Below are 15,649 nucleotides of genomic sequence, written 5' to 3' on the forward strand. Positions count from 1 at the left end.
GGTTTTGCTTTAGGCTTTTTATTTATGTTAAATGTTACACACCCAAGTTATTCTTTATCCCAAAATTCTTTTCTTGTATATTTTTCTACAGAAACTATGGAACTTGTAAAGAAGTTGAAAAGAGATCAGTAGTAGTGGAACTGCCTCCTCGTAACTGTAAAACCTGAACACTTCCTTAGATAGCATTATTTATTTTAGAACCTAATGTGTTAAATACTTTGAAATTATTTTTCTCAATTCCATTATTTTGCTACATTGGGTAGTGGTGTATCTGTATTTTGTAAAATTGAAATGAAATTTTCTATTAAATAGTTGTATTTTGAAGATTGTGTTGGAGTCATGCCAGGTGGTCATGACTTGGATGCTTCCTGCTTCTGTGAGACAGTGTGCACTATTCCTGTCTGGTACCATGAGTGCAAGCTCAACAGAGAGGGTAGGGTGGGAGGAAGGGTGAGTTGCAGAGAGGTACAGTCACGTAAATGTAAGAACTTGCAATTACTACTCAAAAAAATCAGTAGAGAATGTGAGTTTGCTGGAAATACTCTTCCTGACTTTTTGTTTCTTCAGTATGTAGTACTCAGTGATACTGGTTTGTGTATTCTGTACATTAAGTATGAAATCCTGAAATGCTCAAGTCAGTGGGACTGTAGGCTAGATTTCATTCTGCAGGTAGGCAGCTGAAAATGAAAGCTACAACAGCTTACACCACTGTGAGTACCCAGGCTGCAGTAAGAAGAGGGTAGGGCTCTCCGCTGGCAACAAGTGCTTTCAGTTGTGTCAGCTCTTTTCCTGTAGTCAGGATGAAACATGAGTCTCTGCTTTTCAGTGACCTATTGCTGGATATTTTAAGGAATGAGAGGTAAAAGGTGTAAGAAATACTGTAGCTATAGTTATGGCCTGAGGAGCTAGGTAGTCTAAATGATCTCTTGCAGCAAGAATTATTTATATAGGAAAATGGATTTTCTCTTTTTTAAAAGAGCAAACTCTCCCCCAGTTGTGATGCTCCCAGAGTTCAGGTAGGCAGAAGCAGGAAGCACTTTGCATGCAAGTAACCTGAAATACTATTGTAGATTTTGGTCATCAGAATTATAGGAGTAATAATAATGGGTTGTTTTCAGCAGAAGATAACCCTTTCTGAAAGTCAGTCTCTGTATTTCAGTGTTTTGCCCTAGCTCAGTACTTACCTTTTGAAAAATGACAGCATTTTCTGGTTTTGTTTTCAAATAATTCTTCGTTTATAATTCTGTATCCTGTTCTAAAAACATTTTTGTCAACAGTTATTGTTATAATGGCAGAAGTCACAAATTCTTCATCTCTCTAAACTGAAAAGGCATAAAAGCAAAACAAAAACAAAATCAGCACTTGGTCTGTTTATCTTGGTGGGAATTTTTCTAGCCCTGGATTCAGTCCTACTAGCTGGGTTACAAAAACCAAACAAACAGCACAAAACCCCAACAAAAAACCACAACAAACGAAAAGAGAAATGTTTGGCCTTGTTCCTTATTCTTAGTTGTCTTCCATCATGGTGCTGAAAGCCAGACTTTTACAAACTTTACAAAACTCACTCCTCGTCTCTGGGCAGAATTCGTGTCTACAGCAGAGGAAAGGTTTGGCTCCAGTTTCATGCATAAACATTGAGCTGGCAGAAGCTGGATTTGAACAAGGATGTATCTTCAGTTACTTCTGTGTGGGGTGCCCCATAAGTAAAAAACGAGCTTCCTGATGCTATCAGAAGCACTGTGGACTGTCTTTTTGGCATCACTTGAGAAATCTAGCACAAACATCCTAATCTGATCTACGAAGGGATCTGCAATTCAAAGAGAATGCTTCAAGGAGTGAGCTTGTGCTAAATTTCAGTTTAACCCAAAACCTCTTTGTTAAATGCCAGTAAGACAGCACATAACTTTTCACCACTGAAAATAATACAGCACAGAAACAAGGAAAAAATTGTTTTTCTTGGAATGTTTTGTTGGACCTGTAATTTTTTTTGTATTTATAATTATATGCAAAACCTTTAAAACATTTGCTCATATACACGAATCTGTGTTAATAATGTTTTGTGATGTAAATGCTTGTTACTATTTTTTTTTCATGATGCTTTGTCTGTCAGTGAAGGAGAGAAAAAATGAACATGGTCTGTAAAACTGATCAGGATGTCTATATTTTTATTGAATTCTGCTTTTGTGAATAAAATAATTTGAGTTTTCTTGAAACTTTGCAGAAACACTTTTATTTCTTTGCAGTAAATGTGTTCTCATGCTAAAGATTGATAGTACTGAATAGGTTCTAAAAGGGAAGCTAGTCCTAACTGTTCATTGGTCTTGAAGTTACTACTGCTGGAACAGGCTGCCCAGGGAAGTGGTTGTGTCACCGTCCCTGGAAGCATTTAAAAAAACATGTACACATGGCACTTAGGGACATGGTTTAGGGTGGTCTTGCCACTGCTTGGTTAACGGTTGGAGTCGGTCTTACAGGTCTTTACCAACCTGAATAATTCTGTGGTTCTATGATTTTAGTGCGCCAGGATGATTTTCAGCTTCAAGTTTTGAGATGTGAAGTTCCCATTCTGTCAAACTGCAACCAAAAGGTTTAGCTTTGTTTCAGTGTGTCTTTCAAACATATAACTAGTATCACTGATATGCTTTGAAAAAACTGTACTTTTGCAAAGAACAAAACTTACTCCTTGTATAAAAATACAAGAAACTCCTAATTTATAATGAAGAATGCTACTCTGTTAGCAAATACATGAAAAAAAAATCCGTCTCTTTCAGCTTCTGAAATTTTAGCTCAATTTTAGCCCCTCTGAAGGTGTAATTTAATTTTTGTCTCCTTTGATGATTACAATCATCTGCATCTCTCTGCACTTCTATTATTTTCATTGCTAAATACACAGTTCCACGACAGCATTTATGAAGTTAGTAACGCACATGCTTATTTTGGAATACTTAAAAATAGCAACACATACCCTTCAGCTCACCTGCCACTAAAAATGTGGCAAACTGACAATTACAGAAAACTCCTCTTGTAGAGCACTTCGTAATTCATAGGATGAATAGAACACAAATGCTCAGACATCTTGCCTGGTATTTGGTATGTATCTGGTAGGCTGGAAACCTCATAAAATTTCTGATGTGTGTAAAGAGACAACACAAGGCAGGAAGTGATTATGAAGTTGTGCTAGTTGCATCCAGTTTAAAGAAAACAGGAGTGTCTGGAGATCACCTAGTCCAGCCCTTCTGCTCAAAGCAGGGTCACGTACAGCAGGTTGCTCGGGACTTTGCCCCATGGCGTCTTGAGTGCCTCTGTGGATGGAAACTCCACAGATTCTCATGACAACCTCTTCTACTTTTCAATTACCTTGACATTTTACCTAGAACATTTTTAATCAGGTTTGACCACAACTTCTTGTTTGTTTTTTCAGTTTGCGCCCATTGCCTCTCATCCTGTTACAAGGCAGTGCTAAGGGGAATCTGAGCCTTCTTCAGGCTGAACAACCCCAGCTCTCTCAGCCTCTCCTCATGTGACACGGCCAAACTCTGAATCGTCTTTCTTTCCGATTTGCTTGTTAGTGAACACAGCAGCATATTCAAAATACCTTTTGTGGACTTTGATGTGACTGGGGACTCAGTAGACTACACTAACTCTCCTCCTGCCTGCAGATGTCTGTAGTTGTTAACAAATGGCACTTAACCAGGTATGGGTGTATTTAAGATCTTGTGACTTTGCTTTTTCACCTTCCAGTGTTGCTTTGTCTTTTTAAAGATTTTGCAAATCTGTTATCAGCTGCAAAATAAGAGAGTCAGCAAAAAATGAATTTTCAGTTATTTTCACAACTTGTTATAGCTATGATGCTGAACACTGGTGCACAAATCATAGGGCTAATGGTAAATGTTAAATCACCTACATGTGTATTCAATTTTTCCACCACCAGCCGTATCAAATACCTAGAAGTGGAATTTCTTGGGCAAACTCCTATAATCTGGCTATGTTCTACAAAAATTAGGTATCTCAGTGCTAGGTGCAATCCAGCAAAGCACCTTCAGATGGGCAAATAGAAGAAACTATGGGAATTCTGACTGGCAGCAATGGGACTTCTTGTACCTAAAGGCATGGAGAGGTGTCCTGCAGGCTTGATTTCATGCCTGTGTCATGTCAAGGGATGAATTAAATCATTGTTACATTCCACTGCCAGAATAGTTGCTTTCCAGTCTGGGACTAAGTTCACCTGTCTACAGCTCTGTAGAAAACATACATTCCATTAATATATTGGTAAGAACAGCTTGCTTAAATGTCCTACTATATTTAAGATAACGCTTTTCTACATTCCCAGAGATGTTAGCTCATTCTGTGTAACATTTGACTGAAAAGTAGTTTTGCATAATTTATATTTTACTCTCTGTTTATAGTTACACATAGCTCTTGATTGCTGAAGAAGGAAACAGGCTTTCACCAGATGGTGTTATTTCAGATCATCTTGCTACTTCTGCTTACCCAAATGTTAGACCTATGAAAAGCATCTCTTATCAGTTGCTGTGTGGTTTTGCTGTATGTTGTCAAACATACATTCCAAAGAAAGTGGTTCTTTCTAGCCCTTCTGTCTTTAATTAGAGTAATTCTTCTCATTATCATCATTCATCAGGATGGTGAGACACTGGAACAGGTTACCCAGAGAAGTTGAGGCTGCCTTGTCCCTGGCAGTGTTCAAGGCCAGGTTGGATGGGGCTTTGGGCAATCTGGTCTAGTGGAAGGTGTCCCTGCCCATGGCAGGGGGGTTGGAAGTAGGTGATACTTAAGGTCCCTTCCAACACAAACCATTCTGTGATTTTATGATTACAGCTCTGCTTACTGCTTTTCTTTTTCCTCTCTGCACTTTAAGGCAAACAGCAGCAGAGCTCGGAGTTCTGAAGAGATATTGTAGGTCCAATTACCTATTAGCTCTATTTAGCTATTCATGAAAAAGAACATAGAACTAACTAGTATTTGGCACTGGCATATGGGTAAGAAAGCATATCCCTGATCAACTGAATGGACAGAAATGCTGATCAAGCTGTCGTTGCAAGGAATAAGCATTTGCCATAAGCTGTGACATCTTCTGACTGCCCACAACAGTTCTTAGGTTGTTGCCTGCACACCCCAAATAATCAGTAGGATAAATCTGATGCTTCAGGGGGAACTGGCAAAAACACCAGCTATGCAGAAATGTTTTAACCGCTTTCAAAAACATCCCCTTGGCTCAAGTGTTTGGTTACAATGGGGAGTCCAGATAACCTGCAGCCTTCTGGTTACCGACGGAGCACCTTACCAGTGAAAATTGAGGTTATACTCAGAAGAAAACCTACTGAGAATGCTAATGAAAATTGGTTATTTTGTGCTCCTAATGCATCTACTTAAAGTTTTAAACATTAGGTGTATTGCTCATATTTCAAGTCTAATTGTTTCTGATAAGCTATCAGCAAAAAGTTAATGCTTATATTTAATTAAGTGGCACTTTCCAGAATTACTTTGCCAGTAGTACTATAATTAAAGGATGTGAGGACAGTCTTTGATACATATGCTCATATTCTTTGCTAATACCAAAAGTAGAATCTGTAAATCTGTAAATAGAAAAACTGGATGCATTAAGCAGTGGGCCAGAGCAGCAGGCCGGGAAGGCTGCAGCCATTACCACATCAGAGGGACCAATATTAATACCTCTAATGCAGCATATTTAAGTATTTCTTGTGTTCTGATGGGCTTTTCATAATTGACCTCTGAAAGTCGTTAAAAATTACTAAGAAAAATAAAAGGATCTGGGAACTATGTGAATTGCTAATACCTCCTGGAATGCTGCCACATGATTTCCATCATTATGTTATAGCTACCAGTTAGGCCTGAATTCATCTCACTTAACTTCAGCCATCTGTAAGGCGGCTGTCGAGTCACTTCCGATGAAAGAGAGGCAACCCAGAGACAGAGCTCCAGAGGGGGGGCGTCTTTCTTTACTAAAATGCATCTCCAAAGCAGAAACTGTGCCCTGGAGGTACCCCCTCCTTCTCTCTCAGTTCATAGTTGGAGGCCTTGCACTAGATGCTTAACTTTTAGACAGCTGAAGTGAACCAGACCTTTCTGTCATGTTTCTGGGTGAGGACTGAAAATTCTCGAGCAATGAAGATGCTCTGATAACAGGGTTTATTCTGACTTGTGACTGGGCACTTGGATGCCAGCCCAGGTCTGCCTGGATCTTTGATACCAGCTTCAACAGACCCACCAGACTTCACCAGATGTTGTTATTGGAATGTTGATCCCCTGCCAGCAATGTCACACTTAATGCTCCCTTACACAGTATCCCAGACTTCAGCTGCAAGCAGCTAGCCATAAAAATGCAGAATGCTTTTACTTCATACTTTGCAAATACCTTTGAAGGCTTTCTGAATCTTAAAGCTTTTCTCTTTTATTAGTCCTATAAGTAGATCTAATTAAACATTTGATCTTCCTATGTTACCTCTTCCTATGAGTCTTGCCTAAAATCTTTCCCACAGCATTACCTCTGGTGAGAAGGAAGGTGGTTTTGGCTCTTCACCTTATGCAGTTCTTTGTTTATCTGTGTTGATTTTTTACGCAGAGACTGCAAAGTCCTGTTGCCTGGAAAGCACTGACATAAGCAGTTCTCATTTAAGGACTTCCAAACCTTTGTAAGACATCTAAATATGATTAATGCTGAAGTTTAAAAAATATTCTAATTGATATTCATTGAAATGAGCGTGACTGAACACAAATAACAAACCAAATTACGGGTCAGGAGAATTCTAATTAATTCTTGGGGAACTAGTTTGTCCTGTCCTCTGGTACTTGAACTATGTAACTTGAAGGAGAGAAAAAGGGGTAAAAGGATAGCTTGGCAGTATCTGGCTATGGTTATGAACATTTTTTATTGGAGTGTTACAATTTAAAAGCAAAGGAATTGCAGACACAGTATCTCTTTGGGTGATATGGGAGAAGCAGAGACTTTGCCTGGACATACAGAGATTAGATGACATTAGCCTGGAAGGTCTTAGAGGCTGAGCTGACCTGATGAAGAGCTGAAGGGGTCAGAGGTGGGTGCGTAGCCTTGCTGGGCAAAAGCAGCAAGTGCACTGGGTAGAGCAGTATGAAAGTAGCATTTCCTTCACTGCTTACCAGCAAGCAGCATTCTTCCCATCACAAAACAAACAGAAGCCAGGAAAACAAGACCGGTTGAAATTTTAGTCTACTACAAGTGGGGTCTCAAAAGAGCAGAGTAGGGGGGGAGAACTGCCTCTCTGGACCTGCTGCCCATGCTCCTCTTGTTGCAGTCCAGCATACTGTTGGCTTTCTGGACTGCAAGTAGACACTGCTGGGTCATGTTGAGCTTCTCATACCTTATTTTCTCCAAGCACAAAACTGATCTCTCAGCCTTTCCAAACCTTATTCCTATATATGAAGGGTGCAGTTTAGAGTCAGAACAGTGTTAGAAAATCTATGGGAAAATTAATGTAATGCTGTCACCTGTACAACTGTGTTAAAGCAGCAGTTGTGATCCTGGTCGTGCTCATGCAGACAATGTTGTGATTTCAACCCTGTAATTCCACATGGAATTACACTCCTTTGCCACCATTCTGCTTCTGTGGATAAATAGAAAATTTTATGGTTAGCATCCACCACACCATAAATTTAATATAAAATCTGTTGATGTGGGAGTCATGGACAACGCAGAGACGATCAATGTGATCAAGCGACTGCCGTTTATTACAAAGCCTTAACCCCTTATATGCTATTTCTTACATGCATTTAACAGTGATTTGGCATATGGTGATTGGATATATGTCTTGAAGACCCTTAGTGACTAACATATAATTGGTTAAGCACAGGTGTGAGAACTTGACCTCGAAAGCTTGCCAACAGTCCACAGTTCTCATTAACTCGGTGAATTCCAGCTGCTTCTTATCTTGCTTCCTTAAGCTTCCTCGGGCCTCTCACGGCCTTGCTGTATCTTTCAGGATGATTCAGAGTTCATGTACCAATTATTCATTCTCCTGTGAGAACACTGTCTCCTCAAAAATCTACTCTGTAAGGAATTAAAGTAACTGCCTCATGTACCCCTCCAAGCTTATGTACTGCAGGTGAGGTTTTTCAAAGAGTGAAGACTTTTTATCCTTTGTTCTCACCTGTCTTAACTCATGAAAGAGGAAAACTCTTTTATTTCCAAATCAATAAATGTCTAAAGCATTAAATCAAATGTTTATAAGATCTCCTCCCAAACGACACAGTGCTAACCTGCAGCTTGCCTTTGCACCTGCCAGGCTAGGGGTCTCCTGAGGTTTGCAACCACACCTTTTAGAAAGAGCCAGGCCAACCCACCAGTCATCTTTATTTATTCTTTCCCAAGTGGATCAACAACTTGGCCTTCACAGCTACCTGCTGATGAGAAACTAATAATAGTGCTCAGTGTCTCTTTGATCTAATTTTAAAGACTTGTTTCCATGACTGCTGCTTAGCATCAAATCAAAACACCAAGCCTATACTTAGGGTTGTCCTACCTTGTCTTGCTCAGTTGTATTAGGTTTTCCTGTTATTCCAGAGCTTGCTTTTTTCCATTTGAGCTGATCCCACTGACACATAAGCACCTCCAAAATGGTGAGTAGCCTTTCAATTTGTGGAGCACACATTTTAGATGTGGAAACTCTCAAGTTCCACCTTGGTGATCAGTAAATCAATGCCTTGTACAACTTTTAAAATAAAGAATGAGAAACATATTTTTACAGCAAATTTCAATCATGGATAAAGTCCAAATTTCTAAAATAGAGTAACTTGGCTGCTTATACTTTGCTCTCAGTCATGACAACCAAGAAAACCACATACTAAAGTATAACCCAAAGGATGCTCAAATGTATTCAAGCAGCATCTGTTCATGTGCCAGCTGGAAAATGCTGAATCTAGCCCAGGATAACCAGGCATGGGGGTTACTGGTTTTGAGAGTAAAATAAAGTCACACATGGGGGAAGACATTTTGGCTTTTAAGGAGCCAAACTCACCTATGCATAAACTGATTTGGCTGGAAGTGACCTTAAAGATCCCCGGAGCCTCCTCTTCTCCAGGCTGAACAAGCCTAGCTATCTCACCCTGTCTTCATAGGAGGGGTACTCCAGCCCTCGGAGCATTTTCGTGGCCTCCTCTGTACTCGCGGAAGCAGCCGCACGTCCCCGTTGCGCTGCGGCCCGCAGCTCTGCAAGCAGCGTTCCCTGTGGCAGTCCTCCAGAACGCCTTTACCACAGTGACCGTCCATTCCCCTCACCACCTGCACCCCCCGTCCCCGCTCGCTAGGGGCGAAGCCCCGCCCTCTGCCGAGCCGCCGACCGCCGGCAGGGGGCGGTCTCTCCCCGCACGCGGCGGGAGGGGGAAGGCGGTGGGGGAGCAGCACGCCGTTCGAGAAACTTCCGGAAACAGCCTCTCGGAAGTGACGTTGCGCGCTGACGGAGCTTCCTGTTTGCGGCGGCGAAGAGTTGCCGCAGTTGCCGTTGTCCGGCGCTGCTGGCGGGAGGGTGGTGGCAGCGCTTCGCAGGTACTGCGCGGGTGAGTGAAGGGAGTCGAGGCTTTCCCGAGCGCTGCTCGGCTCGCCCGGCCGTGTGAGGGGAAGGGCAGCGTGTGTGTGTGTGTGTGTGGGGGGGGGGTAATGCTGCGTTCTGTGCCAGGCCTCGGGTCTTAGCAACAGTGTTGGTGGTAACGGGGCCTCCGGCGCAGCTTGGCGGGGTCCTGGGCCGGCGCCGCCGCCATGCTGTACGCTGGAGCACCGGTGGCGGAGGGTTCCCCGCGGGAGCAGGCGTCTTTGTCTCCGAGGTTTGTCCCCAGCAGTGCGAGAGCGTCGTGGCGCGGGGCGCAAGGCGGTTTGAGAGAGGCTTGAGTGTGGGGGGGCGGTGAGAAGCGCTGGCGCTTGGGGGCGGGGAGGGCGGGAGGGAGCGAGCGAGCGAGCGAGCGAGTCGCCCCCATGCGCCGCTGCTGCCTGCGGTTCAGGCCGTAACAAGGAGTGGGAGATACAGTTCTGCCTCCCCGGGCCGTGCTCTCCCAGGTCGGATTTGTCTCCGGGTTGCTGTAAGCAGAGAAGGTCCGTGGCGGGGGAAATAAAATCCGCATTTCGATTTCTTTTCGTTTCAGTGGTTTCAGTTACAGAAAAGTGAGGGAGCGCCTTAGTTCAGCGTTTGCTCTTGATCGTGGTGAATAGGCCTTTACCTCGAGTCCTTTTTTTTTTTTTTTTCTTTTTCCCGCGTGTATTGTTTTGACAAATCTGTAAACTAAATGGGCTTCTCTTTTTTCTTCCGATAGAAGCAGTTTAATTAAATACTATTTTGTGTTTATAGCTCAGAGCAGGGTCAGTAGTGAGGTTTGTTGTGGGTGAAGGCAGTAGTCGTTAGGTGTTTTGAACTCACTGTTGTCAAGTTCCAAGTTGAGTTGAACATTGACAACAGTGTTCCTTACCTGCCTGTGGCAATATTCGCAGGAGTTCCGAGAGGACAGAGTTGAGAAGCGAAGGCATTTATGACCGGTGTTCATGATGGAAGGAGTGCTTTAAGCTATGCTATGTTTTTACTGTTCGAGCTTTTTGTGGGCAGCTGAAAACCAGTGCTGCAGGCTTGAGCCATTCTAATGAAGGCATTAAGAAAGATTATCCAAAATACTGAGCAAATCTGTTTTGAGTTCTGATAATAATAAACTTCTCTTTTGGTTCTCATTTGGACACAGTAACATCATAGAAGCTAAATTTATAACAATGGTAATGTGCAAATGGTGAAGCTTGTGACATTGAATACTCAGTCAGTGACCAAGTGCTGAGTTTTTAGGGTATAGTGTCCAGAAGTGATAAGAACAAGGTGTTGACACAGAGGAAACAGCTAGAATGAAGCTCTGCTGTGTGTTCCTTGTCCTCTGAGGTTGCAGTTATTGTTGCTTGCTCACCTTAATTTTTGTTTACTTTCTGGAGATCCTTGTACTTGTTAAGAGGGATTTTATGTTCAGCTGATGCTGAAGAGCCTGATAGTTAAAGTACCGTCTGGTTCACTGGATTATGTTGTCAGGGAAGTTTTGTTTGGACATTTGTGAGTAAACGTATTGACAGATCTTGTCCGTGGTTACTTTCTGTGGGTTTTTATTTTAAACAGCCAAAATGAGAGCTAGAGTACAATACTGTAACTGTTTTCCCCTTTTGGCTCTTGTGCTGCCTTTTCAGTGGAGAACAAGAGACTGTTTGAAACTGAAGTGAATGTAGGATTTAATTTTCTTAAATAATCCCAGATATTTGAGGATAAATTTAAATTACTCTTCTTACTTGCAGTATTATTTAAACTGCAGTGTTAATTTCTCTGTCTGCAAACTGCAAAGTTCCCCCTCACTCTCCGTAAGATTTGTCTTTTTTAGCACTTGTGCTTTCTGACTACACATTCTTACCAAAACAGTTTTTCTCTCTGGTATTTTCTCTTGTCTTTCCTGGATTGATGCAGTTTACTAATTTATCTTGGTTGGACTTTGTGAGGAAGGATGCAAGGCTTAATTTCTGTGTAACACAGAATTTTTAGTTGGAGAGATAATGTGTTTTGCTGTTTATTTTTTTAATAGACATATAAATTTCTCTACCTGCCGTATTCCTTCTTTCACCTACTAGAAGTTTTGGAATGTACATGGAGACAGGAAACAACTTACGGTAAATCCCCACCTCAGTGACAATGATATACAGATTTCTAATAGTATTTAGACTGTACTGAGGAAGGAAATACCCATGGTTTTCTTCTGAACTATAAAACTTCTGGTCTCCTGCCTCTGTATGTCTGCGCTTTGGGCAGCTAGGTCTGTGAACTGAGGTTATGTGACATGAAGGTTATTATTGTGTTTTACTGTGAGTCCAGAGGCACTGAAGTTCTAGTCTGGAATTGACTGCAGTGTCACATTGGGTTGGTGGTAGAGTGCAGCCACCCGTGTTAGCATGTTCTGCTCTTGTGCTGCTGGCTGTAGAGGACAGTGTATCTTGGTCAGGTCAGTACACTGGAATTGGAGACTTGAGCAGACCATCTGTTTGTTACCATATAAATAGTGATATTTTGAATTTATTGCCTTAACTTTCAACTTAGTTGTATGGAGTTTAATGTTTTAATTTCTTGCTCCCTAAGTAGGAAGTGCTCATTTCTCTAATAGTACTTATGAAGAACCTTGTCAGCTGTGTCCTGAAAACATTTTCTGCTAACAGCTTTTCCTTTGTATTGATTTGTTTAAGGAATGGAAGGATTAGTGAGAAATTACTTAGCTTTGTTAAAATTTCTTTTATCTTTTGTATGAAAATTGTTTATTTCAAGATAGATTTATATTAAAACCATAGTTTATTATATCACCAGGCTTAAGTTATTTTTTTTGCTTTTGTTGAAATACTTCATTTGAACAGGTGTTAGATTTTTAAGTTCAGACTTAAAACATTATCCTGCTTCTGTTCATTTAACTGTTAAGAATGAAATTCATATGCATGAATTATTTCTCTTACAGTTACTAGTTGTAGGTATCATTTATTTTCTATTTGTTCCAAATAAGTGCTGAAAACCTGTAGGTATTAGTAAGGACTCACCATCTAGTAAGGATTGCAAAACTTATATACTAAGTCTAAAGCCACTCATATCTGCATTGCAGCCACTTTTTGTTGAATTGTCGTTAATTCTGTTGATTACAAGAAATTCTTTTCCGTTCTTAACATCTAAATCTATGACAGACTGTTATGGTTCTGAAAAAGCCATTGGTGTTTGCTTAGTGTAACTTTTCTTCGTGCTGATTGGCTTAAGTAAAATTGTGTCTTCAAAAAGTAGTTAGGGGATGTGCGTAGAAATTTTAAGCTATTTTCCCTGAAGGATCATCTGGTTGCATGTTATTATTTGGCTGAAACTTTCTGAACCTGATCTTTGCCAGTTGAGGCTTTTGCTGTTGTTAATCACTTAATCAAACACAGTTCATGCATTTTTTAAAATGAGTTAGGAACATTTTTACTTTGTATAAAATAGCCTTTTATGGTTTGTTTTAGGAGAGTGCTAGTGTTCAGATATTTATATGCCACAGTTCCAAATTTGGACACCTGAGTTGTTGTGATTTGGAAAAATGCCCCTTTGCTTTAAGGAGAGGTTGTGAATAAGTTCCCCTTGATTTAGGGCATGCTCATAGATCAGCTAGATAAGCAGCAGAATATTGGCCAAGAGTGTGAGGGTAGCCTTGTCACTGATCCATTTCCTTCCCTGGTTTTTGTTAGCTTGCTTACATTTCTTTGACAAAGAATTTAGATTTCTTCTCTTACAGTTTTTGGTAGATTAATTGCTTTCTACTGGATTCTTCCTTCTTGCCCTCTGAAGGCTTTCTGTGTGCCAGGCAGTAATACGGATGAAGTCCTGTAGTTAGATTCTAATCATAGAATAGTTAGGGTTGGAAAGGACCTTAAGATCATCTAGTTCCAACCCCCCTGCCATGGGCAGGGACACCTCCCACTAAACCATCTCACCCAAGGCTTCATCCAGTTCTTGCCACAGTTGTCTTGCTCCCCTTGCGAAGGAGAGGAATAGAGAGGGTTCTTTGAAACTTCTTGCCTTGAGGGGTGAGGGAGCCTTGTGCAGGTGGCTTTTTTGTTGTTGTGTTTTTTTGATTTTTTTTGGTGGTTGTTTTTATTAAATAGGACTTGAACTGCAAGATAAAGCAGTCAGCTTAGCTGCCTTTTCCCCTGCATAAACTGCATCATCTTGTATAATAATCACAGTATTCTAATCCACCCTGTTTTCTGACATAGTCTCGTGCTTACAGCCAACATCCTGTTTCTCAATTAAGCTTTTTTGAATGCTCATTTTATTACATTCATTTCACAGGAATTCTGTGGTAGTATTAATGTAATGAGTATAAACATTGCTAACCAAGTATATTTTATTAACTTTAATTATATGGTAAATTTACATTTTTCTGTGAAACAATAAATTTAAGGAACCTGTGAAGTTAAACTGTGACAGCTTTTCTAGGCTTTCTTGGGTAAGTAGAAGTTCAAAGTAGTGAAGTTTTTAGTGTACCATAGTCTGTACCACATTCTTTCTATATCGGGGAAGAAAAAATGTGGGTGCATTGCTTAAATGTGTTTGTCAGATAAATTCATTGCAAACTTTACCTGAGTTTTCTTATTGTATTGCACTTACCAGTTTTCTGGTATATGGTGTGGGCATATTTTTGTTAGCGCTAGCACAGTGCTGCTTATGGTTTCGCTCAGTTATGGGTGGCCCATCCCAGATCTATTGCTAGAACTGACAAAGATCTCTTCATTTTGTTTGGGAGCTGGCCATGGTTTTGGGACTTGTATAGCTTCCTGTGTATTTGAGCTGTACTAGATAAAATATCTTCTATTGTTGCCTGAGCAGTTGTGGCGAGATTTACCTTTTTGTAAGGGCACGGGATGACACCAGAAGGTGGTTTCTGTAACCAGTGTCTGTATGTTAAAGCCAGCGACCACTACAAGCCAGTGAGAACTCCTTGTGCCGCTGGTACAATTGTGTCTTGGAAGCCTTGGTAAATACTTAGTGCTTTATGGTTGATTTTTATTTACCCTTCTTTTAAATGGGTAGCTTGGAGAGATACAGGCAGATAATTACAATTCATGGGTTGTTTGAAATATATAGCTTGTGAGCAAATGAAGTGACTGGACTTCAGATCAAATTTGTAACTTGAAGACTGAAAATATTTGTGTATGTCTGAATTTGCTGGACTGTAAATAACAGTGAACTTATTAAAGATGTCTTAAAGGTTACCTATATAAAAACCAAATTGAGAAGTACCAGAAAACTTAGGAAGTCTGTGTGTGTGTTGCTGATGTTCTTTGGATGGCTCTGGATCCACAACAATATTAATGGTATTGTAGCCTTGTTTTTATTTGAAGGAGTGTAAAATTTCAACAGGTCCAACTGACCTGCTGCTTTCTAATAACTCTTGGAATCATAGGTTTTTTAATCATAGGTTGCAGTTCCCAAAGATTGTGTGCATCATCTATTAACATGCCAGAGAAGTCTAAATAGCTCAGTTGCTGTTGAGTAGGTCAGACACAAGCTCAGGCTGAACTGGGATTCAGAACAGGATATTTACTCTTGCTGTCTTGCTGGCAGGATGCAATCCTTTTGGCACATTCATAGAAAGCGGGGCAGGTATTAGGAATTGGACGGCTATGCAGCTTGCACAGGATGTTGATGACTGGCTGCTTCTGTGAACGGCACAAATCAGGAATTTGGAGCTCCTTCTCTCTCTACCCAGGTGACTGCTGCTAGTCACTGACCTGGAGCTATTCTGGCATCTCTCGGGAATCTCTGTGCTGCCCCGTTGCTTCATGGCCAGAAATAGGTAACTTTTTCTGACTGGGCTGACTGCAGAGGTTGTGTGCCCCTTGCTGTCTGAATTCCCTCTTGACTGATTTAAGAATTTCTTGTTTGTATACCTTCTTCCCTTCCATATTTAGTTAGGGGTGCTGCTTTGTCATTCCTGCTGGTTATGCATTTGATTACTTTCTTCTTTGTCATCTGATCTTATAAAAGTTTATAGCTCTCTAAGTTATCTGTCTTCTGTAATTCTTCTCATGCCTTTATGTAGCTGAGGACTTTGCTATAAAGAGTTTATG

The 15,649-nt window shown here is 40.9% G+C and overlaps 1 protein-coding gene across 2 annotated transcripts in view; it reads left to right on the forward strand.

The window, feature by feature from the left end:
- Positions 1-9,412: 9,412 nt before the first annotated feature.
- Positions 9,413-15,649, forward strand: part of DNAJB6 (DnaJ heat shock protein family (Hsp40) member B6) — a 59,083-nt gene continuing 52,846 nt past the window's right edge. For both annotated transcript variants that reach the window (XM_061349524.1, XM_061349515.1), the window contains exon 1: positions 9,413-9,567. The gene's annotated coding sequence lies outside the window, so the exon portion shown is untranslated. The remainder of the gene's footprint in view (positions 9,568-15,649) is intronic.

This window comes from Neopsephotus bourkii, unplaced genomic scaffold (assembly GCF_033783945.1).
Source record: "Neopsephotus bourkii isolate Nb327-2 ecotype Australia unplaced genomic scaffold, CSIRO-AGI_Nbou_v1 NB_53, whole genome shotgun sequence".
In the NCBI taxonomy this organism is placed as follows: domain Eukaryota; kingdom Metazoa; phylum Chordata; class Aves; order Psittaciformes; family Psittacidae; genus Neopsephotus; species Neopsephotus bourkii.